A 17,753-nucleotide genomic window follows, 5' to 3' on the forward strand; every position below is an offset into this window, starting at 1 on the left:
AAAAAAATTTCTTAAATAAAACTCTTGTTGGATCATCTTGCTTTCTGCCTTATGTTTCAGTTCGCATGTGGACTTGTCCATCCAAACTCTGCAGTTGAATATGAGCTTCTTGAGTACAGGGACTAGTCTTACGTAACTCAGTATTCTCACAGGGCCTTACAACACACAGTAGGTCCTCACTAGGTGCTTGTTGAACTTAGATCACACCCTACCTCTATAGACCACACACACACACACACACACACACACACACACACAGGTTGGAATTTCCCACTCAATCTTTCTTCAACATCCTTGAGGCTCAGGGAAATTTGTCTTATCTGCCTATATCTGTTGCCCTGATTTGGGAAAAACTAAGAACATTTACTACTTCAAGCAAAAAACCCAAAGCATTAATTTTTACAAAATGCAATCCTAGCGTGCAATCTAGCAGGTGGCTAAAGATATTATTACCAACTGCAAACAGGAATTCTAAAGATAAAAAGCGGCAAACTAGACAAGCTCAACATTTCACAATATTTTGTAATACTTGCAGCAAAACAGTAGGAAATGCAGTAGGCACATAGGAAAAAGGAAGGTGTTCCACCCCACTTCATATCATGCAGACAGACGATAAGTGCTGTCATCTGGGGCGCCTGGCTGGCTCAGTCGGTAGAGTGTGCAACTCTTCATCAGCAGGTCGTGAGTTCGAGCCCCACATTGGGCACAGAGCTTACTTTGAAAACAATGTTGGGATCAAAGGGAAAATCTTCTCAATACAGACACAGCGGTAATTCAAAGCCAGTAAGCGCTCTTTAAAAGGGCTGAGTTTTCACGTTCTTTCTACTGCCCAGATGCTAACATCAAAGACAAACCGCCTACTATACATGCTTATTATTCACACAGTGGTTGAGGACGCTTGCCCTTGAGGCTGTATATTCAGTCCCCCAAACCACGCAGCCTCTCCAACCCAGTGGAGAGGGGCTCTTCTAGCCCACTGCCATGCCATGCGTACTGACCCCATCCTATCGAACACCTAATGAAAATGCACTACTTTCAACTCATTTAAAGTCTTTTAAATCCTACCTACACTTGCTATGCGAACTTATTTTTGAATGGAAAATTCAGGCTTACAGAACAGTCAAGAAGCTGGCATCACCTCAAGTTTACTCTTCTTTGATCAAGCACATAATTTTTGAAACAGTATCCAGTCTAAAGGTCGATTTTGCAAATTATAGTCGAGTTTCGGAACAACTGGCCAAAATCTGGCTGAGGAAACTTCCTTTTATCAAGATCTTGGTTGGTCTTTACCACACACCCACTGGTATGCTCTCGGTCACAACAAAAAGTAACGCACGCCAGGAACAAGAGGTGTTTGTGAATTATCTTGAAAATAAATGACAGATGTTTGTAATTATTAGTAATTATGACCTAATTAAAATTTTAACCAGCTCCTAATGGCCTTGAACTTCCAATGAACGGTTCCAAGTTCCAATCTCCCAATTTTAGGAGAAAGATAACATCAAGGAATCAAGTATAGGGTGTTGGGGGAGGGTGTAGTTGTAGATTCAGATTATGTCTATAGTTGGTTAACAATGAGCTCAGCACTTTAATCATATAAAGCTGTTCTGTAAGAAATAAGCTTAGAAAAACCGACTTTTTGGCCCTTTAGTTTCTCAAAATGTCAAATAAATACTTAAGTGCGATCAATATTTTCATGAAGATTACGTATTTAAATACGTATCATAAAGATTTTTCAAAAACAGTGGTTGAGGGGCGCCTGGGTGGCTTAGTTGTTAAGCGTCTGCCTTCAGCTCAGGATGTGATCCCAGTGTTCTGGGATCGAGCCCCACATCAGGCTCCTCCGCTAGAAGCCTGCTTCTTCCTCTCCCACTCCCCCTGCTTGTGTTCCCTCTCTCGCTGGCTGTCTCTGTTGAATAAATAAATAAAATCTTTAAAAAAACAAAAACAATGGTTGAAAAGTTTCTGGGGGAACATCCTTCTACACATGGTTTAGGGGAATATCTTTGAATGCATATCCTATTCCCAGAGCATATAGGATAAAATAAATTTTTAAACAATAATCCTTGCAACAGAATTCAACAGAAATGCTAGGTCTGTACTTATAGCTTTTTGGGAGAGAACAGACAGATGGTGGAGGAAAATTAAGTTCAGTTCCATTCAGAGATCAGCTTGATTTGTGCAAGCACACACCTGAAGAATCCAAAGCCCTGAGACCTCCAAACAGAACAGTGCTCTCAGACAAACCTATTCTCCATCATTACCTTGCACAGGAAGGCCTTTTGTCTCTTCTTTTCAACTCTCCAAACCACGGTGAGTCACTATCACCTGCAGTTGCCTGACATGTCTCCAAGAAATACGACACTTGGCATGGTTAGTTTATTTACATTCATTCTGGTTTACTTTTACTAAGCTGATCGTGCCCAGGCCAATGTTAAGAGGCAGAGGGGAAGCACCAACCCTCCATTAAAAACCTCTCCCTATGCAGGGAAAGGATACAGGCTGAGAAATCTTCATTTTTATTCTCCTACCTTCTTTTTCCACTTGGTCAATTTAGACACATACGATGAATGATACTCCCCAAAGTTGAGCAACTATTACGTATAAACACCAATACACCCAGACTTCTAGTCTAGTCCCATGCATCATTGTTCACAGTACCTCTTGCCTCAGAAGGAAACCACTTTCCCAGTACATACTAACTCTGTGAAAATATAATAGGGAGAAATGACAAGGAAATTTTCAAACCTATAATCTCCTAAAAAGACTAAATTGACTAAAAATTATTTTTTGTCGCAAAGCATCTGAGTCAGAATAAGTATTATTTAAAGCCAGAAGACATTGGGTTTTTTTTCCTGCTGAGATACTCACTTTTTGTTAAGCTCTACTGTTATTAAGCTCTTGGCCAGAAAACCATAGTCAGGAAATAATAAATCCCTGGAAAACAAAAATTAACTAAAAATACTAAGAGTTGGGTTATGTGGAAAAAAACAAGGAACAAATGAATGCTGAGTTTACGGGTCTGCAGTGAAGGAATTCAGATTAGCAAATCGGCTGCAATTTCACTAAAGTGGATATATCCTCGAAAATTAGGTTGGAATCCCCTGTTAAATATGGATTCCTCTGAACAAAGAGTCTTTATTCATGATATCTGGTGCACAAAGTAAACCAAGTGAACACTTTCCCATCTTAAAGTTATATAGGCGACTTTTAAGAAATGTTTTCAGTTCATTCTTATAGTCCTCTCATTTATGCAAGGGACAGGAGACAGATGTCTGATTTTCCTGACACCAAACATACTCATTAATCCTGCCTTTTTCAAATCTGTTAAGCATCTCCCTGAAAAGCAGTGCTTGACCCCAAAGCCAAGATGGCGGACAGAGCAAAAGGCTGAAGAACATTACCAAGGGCAACAAAAGACAAGCAAAAGTAAAAAGGAAACAGACCCACAGACCAACAGGAGAGAAAGGCTGACGATGAAGAATTTCGAACACTCCTGACCCAGTCAAAAATAAATTTCAAAAAAGCAAAGTAGATAGACCCTTGGGTGGAAGGAAAGAACTGAAGGATAAACAAAATTGAAGGCAGAACAATCTTCAACTTGGAAAACGGGAGAAAGGAGAGGGTGGGTCGTTTTACCTACCAGTCCTCTGCTCTTCACTCCTATTTCCTTTTCCCAATTATTATTCCTCAGCTTCTTTTTTCTCCTTAATTCTCTCTATTGAAAAGCTGCCCTCCTTTCTCCCCTCCTTCCCAATGCTCCTTAGACCATCCCCCTCCGCCCTTGTTCCCCACAGGCTGGGAGGACACAGGCTCCCAACCTGCTGACAGTGACGGATGGCTGCCAGAGAGGCACACAATGCCCGATGCAGGCGTGTCATCAGCCTTGCAGCTGGCCTTCGAAAGAAAGAACCAAAGCCAGCGTCTGACCTGAGGGAGGCTGATTTAATTAAGGTTACAGCGAAGGGCAGAGCCCGCCTGTGGGCTGCATTCTCTGCCGAGCGCCAGGGACAAAGCCCGAAAATACTTCTCAAGAAGAAAGAGCCAAGAAAGTTAACGTTGGTTAAATTATTGAAAGTAGGAAAAAAAGAAAAGGCAACAGAGATTTGCCTGATAAAGAAGCAGAGGCGCATCAAAAGTCCACGATCTCTTGAGATACAGACACCAAAACGCAATGACAGTAGAAAGCGGGTAACGAGGCGGTTTGGACATGCCTTCCAAACTAGGAAATATTCCAAATGAAGAATGAGATGCTCCGACTGAAGTGATCTGGGGCCACTCAATCCAGCATCAAAGCGAAGTTTCTATTAATGGCAGGGCCGGGACTGGAATCCAAATGTACCATTTCTTTTACCTACAACACATAGCCTATTTTAAATACAATTCTCACCACTGAGAGTAAAGGCCTGCCCGACAGGGAACACATTTAGGCTGGAACATCTCTTAAGAGACTCTGCTAGATGATGGGGACCCAACGGTGTACAAACAAACAAACAAACAAATCTCTACCTTCAAGGAGCTCAGAGCTCAGTGTTGGGGGGTCAGGAGAGGACCCAAGTTAACAAGTAAGTACAGTGCATGTCAGGGTAAAGACCCTGGGCTGGTGGGTCTGAAGAGGTGATCGCCTGAGTTTATTAGATCTCTATGAATGGAATGGAGTTACATTTTTAAAACCCCTAGCAAACTGACTTACCCAAATGCACGCCACCAGACCACGACCGATAGCTTCCTTTGCACGTAGAAACTAAAAGTTACCACAGAACTCAGCCCCTAACACGACAACACACTGTCCAACAATGACCAGTATGGGAGGAAAACAACAGAAGTTTCTTGAATTCTCTGGAAGGCTGGCAGGCACAGCATCACCTGCAGATGCGTCCCTGGTCAAAATAAAAACAGTCCTAGTGCCTGATCTCCTGGGGCGTCTGAAACCTAGGTTTCTGTAAGGGACCATATTACACCTCCTCCCATCTCGAAGTCCAGCAAAGTCAGCAGGGAGGACCAACGAATGAGCAATTACTCTGCACTAGAGGGTGCATGGCCTCTGCATAGCTGAGCAGGGACAGAATACCGCCAGTAGCAGTGGGACAGGTAAACAGGGGCTGCATGATGAGCTCAAGGGCCTTAAGCACAAAGAGGGAGCAAGAAGAAATACTTGAAGTTAGCCAAGCTCAGACCACAGAGTAACTCAGCAGCGGGGGAAAGTTATCCATGAGCTAGCTGACCATACATTGTGAAGCGTGACCATAGGGAGAGGACAGGCAGTGTCTAAACCAGCACAAGCACTCGGGAAAGCAGCTATTAATATTCATCGAAAGACGTCATTAACCGTGTTGAAAAGACGATTCATCTTCCATTTGGCCTTTTCAGCTCTATCTCTCTACACAGCCCACTCGCTACCAAACTGCTAGCTTCTCAATATTACTAGCACTTTGTTTCTATCTGAGCAAGTCCTAGGGTGGCTGGGGAAGGGCTGTCATCAAGTACCCACTGCACGATTAAAGCCACATCTCCAGCATTAAGGAAACAGAATTTTTTAAATCCTCACACGAAGTGGATTTTATAGAGGTGACACTGGTGGTAGTAAAAACCAGTATGTTTTTTTACCACAATAAGAAAAAAAAAAAAAGACTCATTTTTCTCATTCCTTCTGAAACAGGAATCAGGCATTTGTCCTTGTGCTCAACTTAATCTTTCCACTCCCTAAAATGTTAATAATTAATTTTCCAACCTCACTGTATGCGGAAAAAAACTCTTCATTCTTCAGGGAAGTGAGTCACCATCAGTGAGGACCATTATAAGAACAGAAGATCGGCAGTATCCGAGTGCGAGCCAACAATTAGGCAGGAGCCCCCAAATCAATAATAATTTCACTCCTCGGAGAGACTTCATAATTAGATAGGACCAAAACATCTGGCTTGTGGTGGATATTCAAATGTTTTAAGATATTTATATCAAACTCAGAGTCAATGAGGACAATTCTTTTCTCCATGGCTTAACATGGATCGTCTTAAATTGCAATCCTTTCAGGCAACAAAGTTCCAATCACACTTCTATGCAGTGTTAACACCATTTTAAAAACTATATTAAAGCTAAGACTGCTACCAGCTCTCTGAGGCAAACTTTTCATAATATAAAGCGTCCAAGTGCTGTCAATCTTTTACTTATTGTCCAAACGAAAGTGGAGCCCTGATAAAGTAAATATCAAAGGTTGATCACTTGTGGCCAGGTAATGAAAATAAATGTCACGTTCCAAATCTGCCTACAAGGTTAGACTAATACTAACAATTTCAAGACAGATTTGCCTAATCGATGAAAAGACAGATTTGATGGGAGATAGCAAGTCCGTGTTTTCAGTGATATGCAGCATCCCAGGCTGTGCCATTTTTTTTAAAGAGGCATTTTCATAAGGACCCTATGCTTCCTTCATCTTGGTACTGCTCACAGCAACCAGCACAGAGCCTTGCACATCTTAGGAATGCAATAAAATATTTGCCGAACATAGTTCCTGACAACCAACATTAATGGCTTCCCAAAGCAAGAACAGGGAAAACAAAAGACCATGCCAACATATTTCTAATACACTTGTATCCTATGATTCACAACACAAATCTGAATAATGTTTCCAGGAACTTGTTTTTAAAAAATGTGCACTTCTACAATATTTTACATTTGTGTACTATTCGTGAAAAATGCAAGTAAAGCTAACATTATTTTTACACTTAGTTCCTTATTTGCCAGAAATTTCTTACAAGTAACATCACCCCACTGTGTACATCATATCATGTGTAAATCCTCCCAGACACAAAAGGTGGAGTGTCTGCTTTAAACTTGGGTGCAATGGGTTTCTAAGCCCAAATGCAAATTATTTCCCCATTAAAACATTAAAATAACTAAATTGCTAACAAAACCAAACAGGAACAAATTAGAGTATATTAGAGGGGGAAAAAATGCTGACTGGAAGGACAAAGGGGTTCTTGTCCCTGCTCAGCCATTAATTTACTATATGACCTTTACCTAATTAGTTAGCCTCTCTGGGTCTCAACTTCCTCATTTTAATATTACTTTTAAAGTCCTTTCAAACTACATGCTAAGATTCAACATGTCCTGAAAACTGATTTACATTCGTACTGCCCCCCTCCTCCCCAAATCACACTGAACGTGCTAGTTTCAAATATGAGTATGGATTTCTATCGAAGGCAATTTATTAAAATGTCAGATGAGCTTAAGTCCATTTCAAGCAGAGAATCAGGCAAGGAGATTAAAACAAATAGTGCTTGTAGATTCAAGTTTCACCTAGATAGCAACTGTTCTTCCGGGGGGAACAGCCTTTTCCTTTAACAGCATCCTTGAAAATTGTACCTCTTTACAAATGGAGAAAACTAGTCAGGGCCATTGCCAGGGTCTCAAAAATGCAGCGGCATGGCTTTTCCTTCCTTTTCCCTTTTCCATATTCATCTTGTGAGGGGAGAGGAGAGCAGAAGGGCTAGCGTGATTGAGAGAGAGGGTAGAAGAACGTGGCAGTTTCAGGACAGACCCAGACAAGCCCCTCTCAATTGAGGTACTGTACAAGTCAGCCCATCCTTCTAATGAGTGCTCACAACCCAAACGCAATGAAAAGATTTCCTGTGGCTGTGATGGGAAGAGGCCTGGACACGTTGAGGAATGCCCTATGACAATAACCAACATAACCATCTGAAAAACTGCACTCAAGCTGAGATTCAGAACGCTCCGGAAAGGGTCAACAAAACAGAAATCTGCCACTGAGACCAGTTAGACTAAGTTATGATCTGGAGCTTAAAAAATTCTGAAAAGAACATATTCTGGAAGTACCTTTTGATACCAAACAGCACTAACCTGTATGGTACTTTCTTATATACGCAGCAAGTTAAATCAAAGTTAATCCACAAAGAATTCAACAAATTATTCTTAAACGAATTTTACAGATGAACAAACAACATGTAAAGAACTGGGGGATCCGGCCAGCAGCAAACGGTTAGCAAATGTCAGAGCCTTGTCTTAAACTCCATTCTGACTTCAAGTACTCCAATCTTTACATTTCAAAAATGGTACCACTGACGCCCGTGTTCACTCCCTATTATTTTTGTCCGATTTAGAAAATTTTATTTTTCACTAAAATGCTTCCATGCCTCCCCACCGCCCCCGCCAACTCCCAATCTGGTCCTCCTCTGGCTTCTTAAAGCTTTCTATGCATCATGCTCCGAACACTCATACACACTGACCGGGCCTTCTCCAATTGTTCATTTCCTTTTCCCCCAGCCTGGGCTCATTCCTTCCAACAGCAGAGACTGCCTCATCTTTCTTTATAGATGGAAGGCACCGCACAGATTAGCTTGGCTCCCTGTGACTTCCAAGTTTGAACCATTCCATCCAACTCCCTCTCTCCACCGACAAGCACACGGTGGGGATTCAGATTGCTTCCCAAGTGCCTGACACTCGATAGGTGAATAAGAATTGTTAGTTGAATGCATGGTGGGTGGGTGGGTGGATGATGCAAGATCCTATTTTATAGCAGTTTACAAAGTACACATTTACAGCCAGTATCCCGTGGGAATCTAAAACTGTGCACTTAGGGGCGCCTGGGTGGCATAGCGGTTAAGCGTCTGCCTTCGGCTCACGGCGTGATCCCTGCGTTGTGGGATCGAGCCCCACATCAGGCTCCTCCACTAGGAGCCTGCTTCTTCCTCTCCCATCCCCCTGCTTGTGTTCCCTGTCTCACTGGCTATCTCTATCTCTGTCGAGTAAATAAATAAAAAATCTTTAAAAAAAATAAAATAAAATAAATAAAACTGTGCACTTAATAATAATCATTTCAGGGCGCCTGGGGGGCTCAGTTGGTTGGGAGTCTGCCTCTGGCTCGGGTCATGATCCCAGGATCCTGGGATCAAGTCCCATATCAGGCTCCCTGCTCTGCGGGTGGCCTGCTTCTCCCTCTCCCTCTGCCTGCAGCTCTCCCTGCTTGTGTGCTCTCTCTCTTGCTCTGTCAAATAAATAAAATCTTTAAAAAGTAATAATAATAATAATCATTTCAGTGTTCTCTTTCTGCATTGCGGCTCATCACATCATTCTCAAATTCAGAAACGGGCCCAGAGGTGCAGAGCTGGTTAGTAGCCTTTCAACTTCTGAAATGGCCCACCACTACTTTCCTTTATAAGCCTGTCTTCTCGCCACTCCCAAGGTAGCTTGGGAATAGGCTAGACTAGGTTCATTAGAACACGAAGGAGGTGTTGTCCCATTCTGGTTTCCTATTGTGAAATCTGAGACTTCGGAAAATCTGTAGGTTACAGGTTAGATCAACAAAAGAGCCTGGACTCAAACAAATTCGCTGTGACCAAGAAAACCTAAACAAGCACAAGGGAGGAATGTACTAATTGGACCTCCCTGTCCACACACGCCTAGGCTTCCTGCACAGGCTGTTAAAGCAGACAGGGAGGTGAGGGCTCAAAATTCACTTCTAACCTTAATTTTCTGAGCTTAAACACACATTCATCAGATAAAACAGGATCAGGTGGAATAACTGAAAGCCAGGAGCAGACTTCCAGTTCCACCCCACACACTCTGACCCTGTAGTGCAGGTACGCAGAAAGTGAGGGGAGTGACTGTAAGGTAAAGGACCCAACACCAGGAGGTACTACCCAGTGTCTACTAAGCACAAGTACCCACTGCACTTTCTTCTGCTTTGCCAAGAAATGCAAACCCAAAAGAGCCCTTGAATAGCTAATCAGAGGCATATAACCAGAGCATGATGCCCAGACCAGTTCTGAAAATAGCAAGCTTCCTTCAAGGGTCAAAGATTAAGAGCTCCTTTTTGCCCACCAAAGAACCCTAAGGCTAAATACTTGAAATGCATTTTTAACACAGAGCCACTTCCAACAGGTAGGTCTGGCTGCCCAGAGGGCTGAGGCCTCCCTCAGCTCAGGTGAAATCTCCCTCCATCCCACTGCCTCTAAATTCTCATTTTGTCCTGGTAAGGGCTCCCAAAAACAACACGTGCACACCCTCAACACATGCAATTATGCAACAACCCATCACATTGTCACACTGAAACCAGGAGAGTGGACACAAGCCAATAAGTGGCTCCTGTGCGGAATTAAAGTTCTTAAAATTATTAAGCACTCCATCATTAACCCCGACTGCTGATGAAAGGAGACGTATATCGAAGTCTGTTTTCCTAACCTTAGGCAGAGAATTTAAGTGAGTGGTTTCCGCTCCCTCAGCAGAGAGCATCCAGGGACATGGGGACCTTGGTTTTATTGCAAAGGATGTAGCAACTGGCATTAACTACTAACTCCGGGATCCTCACAGAACGGGATCCCCTCCTTTGCCAAGACCTCCCAACTCTGCAAAGTAAAGCTGGGAGTGGGGTCCAGTGCTGAGACTACCCCAGCCGTAAAGAAAGCTGCAAGCATTTTAAACCCCCCCCCCTTACTTTTACCAACACAAAGCGGGGTAAGGTCTGAAGGGTTGGTTCACCAACCCAGGGGAATAGTAGACAAAGGTCACCCCAAACGCATCCGCGCGCGCACCGACGCCGAGACTCTGCAATGCACATTCTACCAACCTTTCACCGTGGTCGGCTTCCTGTGGGGTTTACACCCCCCACCCCAACACTCTCCGGAAAGTTTGAGGCTGTTCACACCGACTTTCAAAGGTCCATTGTTTCCTTCCCCGTAAACGTAATGAAAAGAGAGACGGAGAGAAAGAAATCAAGACGCAGTTCCCCAGACCCTTTCTTACGGAGAGGATTTACTCCGGGGGAGTCCGGTTACTCCGGATCCGGAGAGGAGAGAGACCGGGAACGGCGGAGCGCGGGGGGAGGGCGGGAGGATGTTTTCCATTTCAGCAGAAATGCCTAAATGCCAGGCCGCCGGGAGCCGGGACTGTGCGCGGGGCCGCCGGCGGCGACCTCGCACTGGCCCCCGCTGGCAGCTGGGGAGGCGGGGCGGGGCGGGGGGAACCCCTCCGCGGCTTACCTTCCCCTCCCCCACTTAGCGTCGGCTACTTCAGGTGCCTACACCGCAGTCCAAAGAGACGGAGCCGAGCTCCTAGCGTCCCCGTGTCCGGATCTGCTCTCCATGGCCAGAGAGCCCCTGGAGCCCCGCGCCTGCTGCCGCTGCCGCTGCCGCCGCGGCCGCCGCTGCTTTTATGCAACTGGCAGCCGCAGCCTCTGCCTGGAGGTGAAACGCTCTCCTCCCGGGAATGACGCGCACTTCCCTCCGCCTCCGCCTCCTCCTCCTCCAGCCCCGAGCCTCGGGGGCAGGGGCCTCGGCTCGCTCGCTCCTGGAGCAGCCGCTCGGCTTTCTCCGCTCTTTCCCCTCCGGGAGGAAGAGAACCTCAGCCCTGGCGGCGCGCGCCCCAGCGTCCCCGCGACGATGGCAGGAGGCGGCAGCGCGGGGCAGAGTGGGGGTCCCGGGAGTCGCGCTTGTCCCTGGTCGGCGGGCGCCGCGGCTCGCTACGGTCGCGCTCAGCCTCCGCCGGCCAGACAAGCCGCCCGGCTCTGCTGGGCCGAGGGCTGCCGATTGGGCGGGCGGGCGGGCGGACGAGACGGAGGAGGCGGGGGTAGAGGAGGAGCCTGCGGCCGGAGGAGGCGGTGACCGCGCTGGGCTCCTCCCGCCGCCCGGCTCCGCTGGAGCTCCGGACCCCAGCGCTCAGCGCCTCCCGCCGCGGAGCCAGGGAACCGCGTCCCCCCGGCTGCGGCTGCAAACTCCTACCCGGCCAGCCTGAACCTGAGCCGGCGCCCCCAGCACCTCGAGGCCGAGCCTGACAATAAGCCTGCCTCACCCCCCGGCCGAACCTGACAGTGAGCCCCCATCACTCCCGACCGAGCCTGACAATGAGCCCCCATCACTCCCCGGTGGAGCCTGCTCTCCCCCATCCTGTTCTGGCTGAGCCAGACACTGCGCCCCCATCGCCTCCCGGCTGAGCCTGACTGCGCCCCAACACCCTACGGCTGAGCTGGACACTGCGCCTTCACCGCTCCCGCCAGAGCCAGACTCTGAGCCGAGCCATCCCCAAAGGGACTTCCATAACTCGCGAAAATGTTCTGTGCGTCCGGCCAGCGCACCACGGCCGCCCCCACCTGGCCAACCGTGGGCGCTGGGTTCTCAGCCCTTTCCGAAGAAACAGCCCGCTCTCGGACTCGGGACAGCTCCTCTGGCAGCGCAGAACGGGCCCTGCACCCGGCTCTCCAACCAGAATAAATATAACTTTGTTTCCCCACGCCCCCTGCCCGCGTCACTCTGGACTGGCTGCCGCTTGCAGGGGTGGCTCTGAGCAAGCCCGCCCACCCCGATGCCTATGGACCTCTCTACCGACTCCCGCACCCAGGCTGGAGTAGCCCAGCCGCCACCACCCCGCCCCTCGCTGGACCTGCCCCCATCGAGGAAAAGCCTTGGCTCCCGCCGAGGGCGCGGCCGGGGCTTCATCAGTCAGACCCACGAGGTCCCCAGCTAGTGACAGCAGCAGGACTGCCAAATCCAGGCAGTCGTCATCCTCTGTTTAAACCGGAATTGGAAGTTGTCCCGAAAGGGAACTCTTTCAGTGAATACTGTACAGATAGGGGTGTTCATTTTTCAGGGGCGCTCTTCCTCCCCCTCCCCCGCCTTTTAATAAAACCTTAGTCATGTAACAATAACACACCCAGCAGGCGGGAAAGGGAATTCCCTATTTCCACGAGTCTGGTGCAGGAGTTTGTAGAAATCAAAAAATTTCCAAATCTTGGCTGATGATAAGAATCCCCTGGGGAGCTTTGAAAAATTCAGATTCCCAAACTTCACACAACCTACTGAATCACAGGTGCCTGGAGTATGTAAATTTGAGAAACGGTGCTACATCCCCGAATTAATTAAGACCTTGGAAAGATGCCTGCACAATAGCAACATGGTCCAGTGCTGAGAATTTAATGAAACTACCCAACTTGGGGAGCCACTGTCCCTCTGGGAGAGGGAGGAAGGTTCTTGGAGTGAGGCAGATGCAGGTGCCTTCAGCTGGGGCCCTGATCTCCCGGTCCTGGGATGGAGCCCCATGTGGGGCTTCCCCAGCAAGGGCAGTCTGCTTCTCCTTCTCCCTCTGCCTCTCCTACCTGCTCCTTCTCGCTCTCAAATAAATAAATAAAATCTTTTTAAAAAAGAAAAGAAAAAGACAGATGGTTTTGAATGACAAACAGGAAGGGACAATGGACTATTTTAGTGATCAAAGGTGAAATGTTTAGGACCATGCCTTATAAAGACAGGATAGGAAATGTGTCACCCTGTGATCCTAATCACTAGAACCCAGAAGTGTTGCTTTATACGGAAACAGGGTCTTTGCAGATGGGATTAAATTAAAGATCCTGAGTTGGGGAGATGATCCTGGGTTATCAGGGTGGGCCCTAAGTGCCATCGCATGTATCCGTACAAAAGGGAGGCAGTCGGAAGACAATGTGAGCACGCAAGCAGAGGCAGCCACAGGAACGGAGTGGCAGCAGCTGCCAGAAGCCAGAAGGGGCAAGGAAGGATTCTACCCTAGAGCCTCCAGAAGGAGGGGGGTCCTGCCCACTGGGTGATTTCAGACTTCCGGACTCCAGGAGCATGAGAGAATACATTTCTGCTGTTTTAAGCCACCAAGTTTACAGTAATGTGTTACAGGAGCCATGGAAAACACATACATCCTCTGGCCTGCGCAGTGCCAACTTTGCATTAAAATGCCCATTTTCTGAATCTTTGTTAAGTTGCAGGCACTTTGCTTGGAGTTTGAATATGTTATCTAGTTTAATTCTCCCAAAAATTGTTATTCCAACTGCAGACACAAGGACACTAGGATTCAGAAAGTCTAGAGAGCCTGCCATAGCAAGAGCCTATTGGAACCAAGTCTGCCAACCATTCAAACATTAAAAATAACAATTAAAAACTCACATAAACTATTTTAATCAAAGTTTTGGGTTTAAAGAGGTCTTACTTCCATAGCCTATACCTATTGCCAAAATCAAAAGAAATGGACATGGATATATGGGGATATTGTGCCTGGAGGGTGGGGTGGGCAGGGGGTGTAGGAGACGCCGTACCTTCTGCTCATTATTGTTGTGAACCTAAAACTGCTCTAAATAAAGCCTTTTGCGGGTGCCTGGCTGGCTCAGTCAGTAGAGTATGCGACTCTTGATCTCAGGGTTGTAAGTTCAACCCCCATGTTGGGTGTAAGGATTACTTAAAAATAAAATCTTAAAAAAGAATTTTTTAATAAAAAAATAAAGTTTATCAACACAGAAGGGGGCATTGAATCCTTGTGTGGCTGACCTTTGAGAATTTTATAAACTTATGTTCTTGGGTGTTTATCAGGAAACATAAAAAAATCAAAGGTTCTTAAAATAAGGTAGATGGTTTTGAGAATACAGACAGTCCCCAGCTTCCGATGGTTTGACTTAATTGTTCAGCTTTATGATGGTGCAAATGTGAAACGCATTCAGTAGAAACTATACTTCAAATTTCAAAGTTGGATCTTTTCCTGGTCCAGCCAGAAGTGGTATGAGACTGTTTCGTGATGCCTGGCAGAGACAGGGAGCCCATAGCTCTCGGTCAGCCCAGCGATCACGGGGGTCAACAACCGATACACTCACAACCATTCTGTACCCAGACAACCATTCTGTTTTTCACTTTCAGCACAGTACTCAATACATTACAGGAGATATTCAACACTTCGTTATAAAATAGGCTTTGTGTTAGATGATTTGGCCCAACTGTAGGGTAATGTGGGTGTTCTGAGCACGTTTAAGCTGAGCCAGGCTAAGCTATCATGTTCGGTAGGTTACGTGTCCTAAATGCATTTTTGACATGATATTTTCAGCATATCGTGGGTTTACCCACGTGAGCTGAGGACGTTCTGTAATGTGAACGGAAGTTACACTGGACGCAAAGTGAGAGGCCACAGACTTCTCTGGTCAATGGAATTAATGTTGTTACAGATTGGGTTCCCAGGGAAGCAGGCTCTGAGACAGAGTGGCAAGGTGTTCATTAAAAAATCTCCATGAGGTCAATACCTTTGCAGGGAGGGACAGGAAGCAGGATGGGACAGAGGGAAAAGTTGAGCTGCCATGTGAAACCAGCAACGGGCTCAGCCAACCTCCCCTGGAGGCACAGGAGCCAGCATGGCCCTACTGAATTACTGCCCCTAGACGCCGGACCTTTACATAGCCCCCTGAACTGGTCATTGGATGTGGTGCATCCTGGCAAGTGGCATGACCTTGGGAAAGGCAGCTCAGCAGCCCAGGCAGACCTAGGCAGTCCTGGAGAGGGCTGGCTATGAATAACCCTCAGAACTGGTCCTCCCTTGAAGGCAGATCTGGTAGTCTAGTACAAGTAGGTAGTCACCTACTCCCTCACTGTTTTTCTGTCCTTTCCAGATGAGGAGGGAAAGCCCCAGGATAAGTGAGATGCTCATATTATGCCTTGTTGTTTGTTGTCCTGGTGGTGGCAGTGCTCACAGTCTTGAGGCAGAATAGCACCTTGGCTAAGAGTGGAGGCCCTTCCGTCACACTGCCTGCGTTAGAACCATCCCTGCAGGATAACTTCAGACAAGATGCCCAGCCTCTCTGTGCCTATGTCTTCATTTAAAAATGGGAATAGGAGGGGCGCCTGGGTGGCACAGCGGTTAAGCGTCTGCCTTCGGCTCATGGCGTGATCCCAGCGTTATGGGATCGAGCCCCACATCAGGCTTCTCCGCTATGAGCCTGCTTCTTCCTCTCCCACTCCCCCTGCTTGTGTTCCCTCTCTCGCTGGCTGTCTCTATCTCTGTTGAATAAATAAATAAAATCTTAAAAAAAAAAAAAAAAGGAAATAGGGGCAGGGCACCTGGCCTGCTCAGTCAGTTAAGCATCTGCCTTCAGCTCAGGTCATGATCTCAGGGTCCTGGGATTGAGTCCCGCACTGGGCTCCCTGCTCAGTGGGGAGTCTCCTTCTCCCACTACTTCCCCCTCTGCTGCTCCCCCCACTTGCATGCTCACACTCTCTCCCTCAAATAAATAAAATCCTTTAAAAAAACGGGAATAGGGGCACCTGGTTGGCTCAGTGAATAGAGCATGTGACTCTTGATCTTGGAGTTGTAAGTTCGAGGCCCACATTTGGCATAGAGCTTACTTTGAATGGATGAATGAATGAATAAATGAATGAATGATAGTACCTAGTCCATGCAGTTGTTATGAGGGCTAACTATGATAATGCTATAAAGGGCGTAGCCACACACTTCATAAGCACTCAGTGCCTCCGGCCCTCTCTTCTTTAGCCTTCCATGATTGGCTAAATTAGAATCTTATATCAGGTTACACTCACAATGACTTTTTTGGTGGGGATTGGAAACTGAGTGCTCTAAGATACAGGCTGGAGGTCAAGGCCATGAAAACATACAGTGAACACGATCTAAAGGAAGCTGGAACTTTCTTTTTAATGGTGAGGAACAATGGCCACACTCCAACATGCCTTATTCTTTCAGCCTTTCTGGCTCTGTACACACATCCTTTCCCCATCTCTCTGAAATGCCAGTTCTCCTGGCTGGCGCATCCCTTCCCACACTTACCACTGTCCCTTTACCTCCTGAAAACTAGATCAAATGTGACCCTCTTTGTGAACATTCTAGGGTCAGTCAGGGCCTCCCCTCAGCTCCAATGGCTCTATACACACATCTGTTACACCCTACCAGCACCATGTCGTGATGGTTAAGTACTTCTTATCCCCAGCCATCCCCATCCTGCCTGCTTCCTTGCAGCTGGCAGACTGGACACCTGAAGAATCAGATTCAAGATGGAGCCTCATTTTTTAAATAAATAAATAAATAAATAAATTTATTTATTTATTTATGTATGTAATCTCTACACCCAACGTGGGACTCGAACTCACCACCCTGAGATCAAGATCGCATGCTCTTCTGACCGAGCCAGTCAGGCACCCAACCCTCATTTGTTTTTAAATCCTAAGGGTCTAGGGCAGTATTGATGACAAAGGAGTCCACAGAGCCCTTCAGTAGAGGGGAGAGGATCAAACACCATGACCTGGAAAGAACTTGTACACCTCAGCGGTCAGTGTTTTAATGCCCCTCCTTGCTTCCTACGCTCCAGCTCCAAAGCCTTTGCAGGCATAACCTCCCTTGACTACCAGCCACCCTTCCCCTCTCTTTCCCCCCCCCCACCACCAGGCTATTAGAAATTAATTCCTACAAACAGTGTTTCATTCTATAAGGGTCTGAACACATCATTTTCAAATCTCGTTTTTCTGTTCATCCTTGTTCCTGGCTATATTTGGTGTTTGGGTGTGGAAATGATTCTCCAGGTGACTAATGCTCCTCCAGGAAGGTGTTGATATGCTGTTTGCCATCCTCACCTTAATTAAAAGTCTTAGAAGAATTTTCCCCCATTGACCGAATGCAATAACATTACGGAATGTTAGTGTGACCTTTCTCCACTGGGGTCCAGCTGAGTGTCTACAAAACCATCTTTTCTTTCTTTATGTCCTTGCATCCAACCAACCTCATTCTCACACTTCATCAGCTTGTCGTGAAGACTGTATGTTTCCAGTTAAACTCTCTGGATCCTTGCTTTAAAGTATGATGTAAGCAATTCTGATACAGCTAAAACTCTGACACAGTCTTTTCAGAGAGAGAAGAAATATTTATTTATTTATCAGCCTCCTAGATCTGTTGGGTAAGTAGGAATGAAACCTCTTGTCTTTTTCTCATCTGAAAACACAGCCTTCTACTCTTAAAAAGTGACA

General features: G+C 46.5%; 1 protein-coding gene across 9 annotated transcripts in view; it reads right to left on the reverse strand.

Annotated features, from left to right (window-relative positions):
• CEMIP2 (cell migration inducing hyaluronidase 2) overlaps positions 1 to 12,206 on the reverse strand; it is a 191,401-nt gene extending 179,195 nt beyond the window's left edge. For 6 of the 9 annotated variants that reach the window (XM_057305542.1, XM_057305541.1, XM_026519368.4 and 3 more), the window contains exon 1: positions 10,995 to 11,532. The gene's annotated coding sequence lies outside the window, so the exon portion shown is untranslated. Of the gene's footprint in view, positions 1 to 10,582; positions 10,685 to 10,758; positions 10,955 to 10,994; positions 11,533 to 12,100 lie in introns of those variants that run through there. The other 3 variants (XM_057305540.1, XM_026519364.4, XM_048218286.2) reach the window with 3 other exon arrangements.
• Between the last annotated feature and the right edge of the window lie 5,547 nt (positions 12,207 to 17,753).

Source organism: Ursus arctos, unplaced genomic scaffold, assembly GCF_023065955.2.
Source record: "Ursus arctos isolate Adak ecotype North America unplaced genomic scaffold, UrsArc2.0 scaffold_33, whole genome shotgun sequence".
Lineage (NCBI taxonomy): Eukaryota > Metazoa > Chordata > Mammalia > Carnivora > Ursidae > Ursus > Ursus arctos.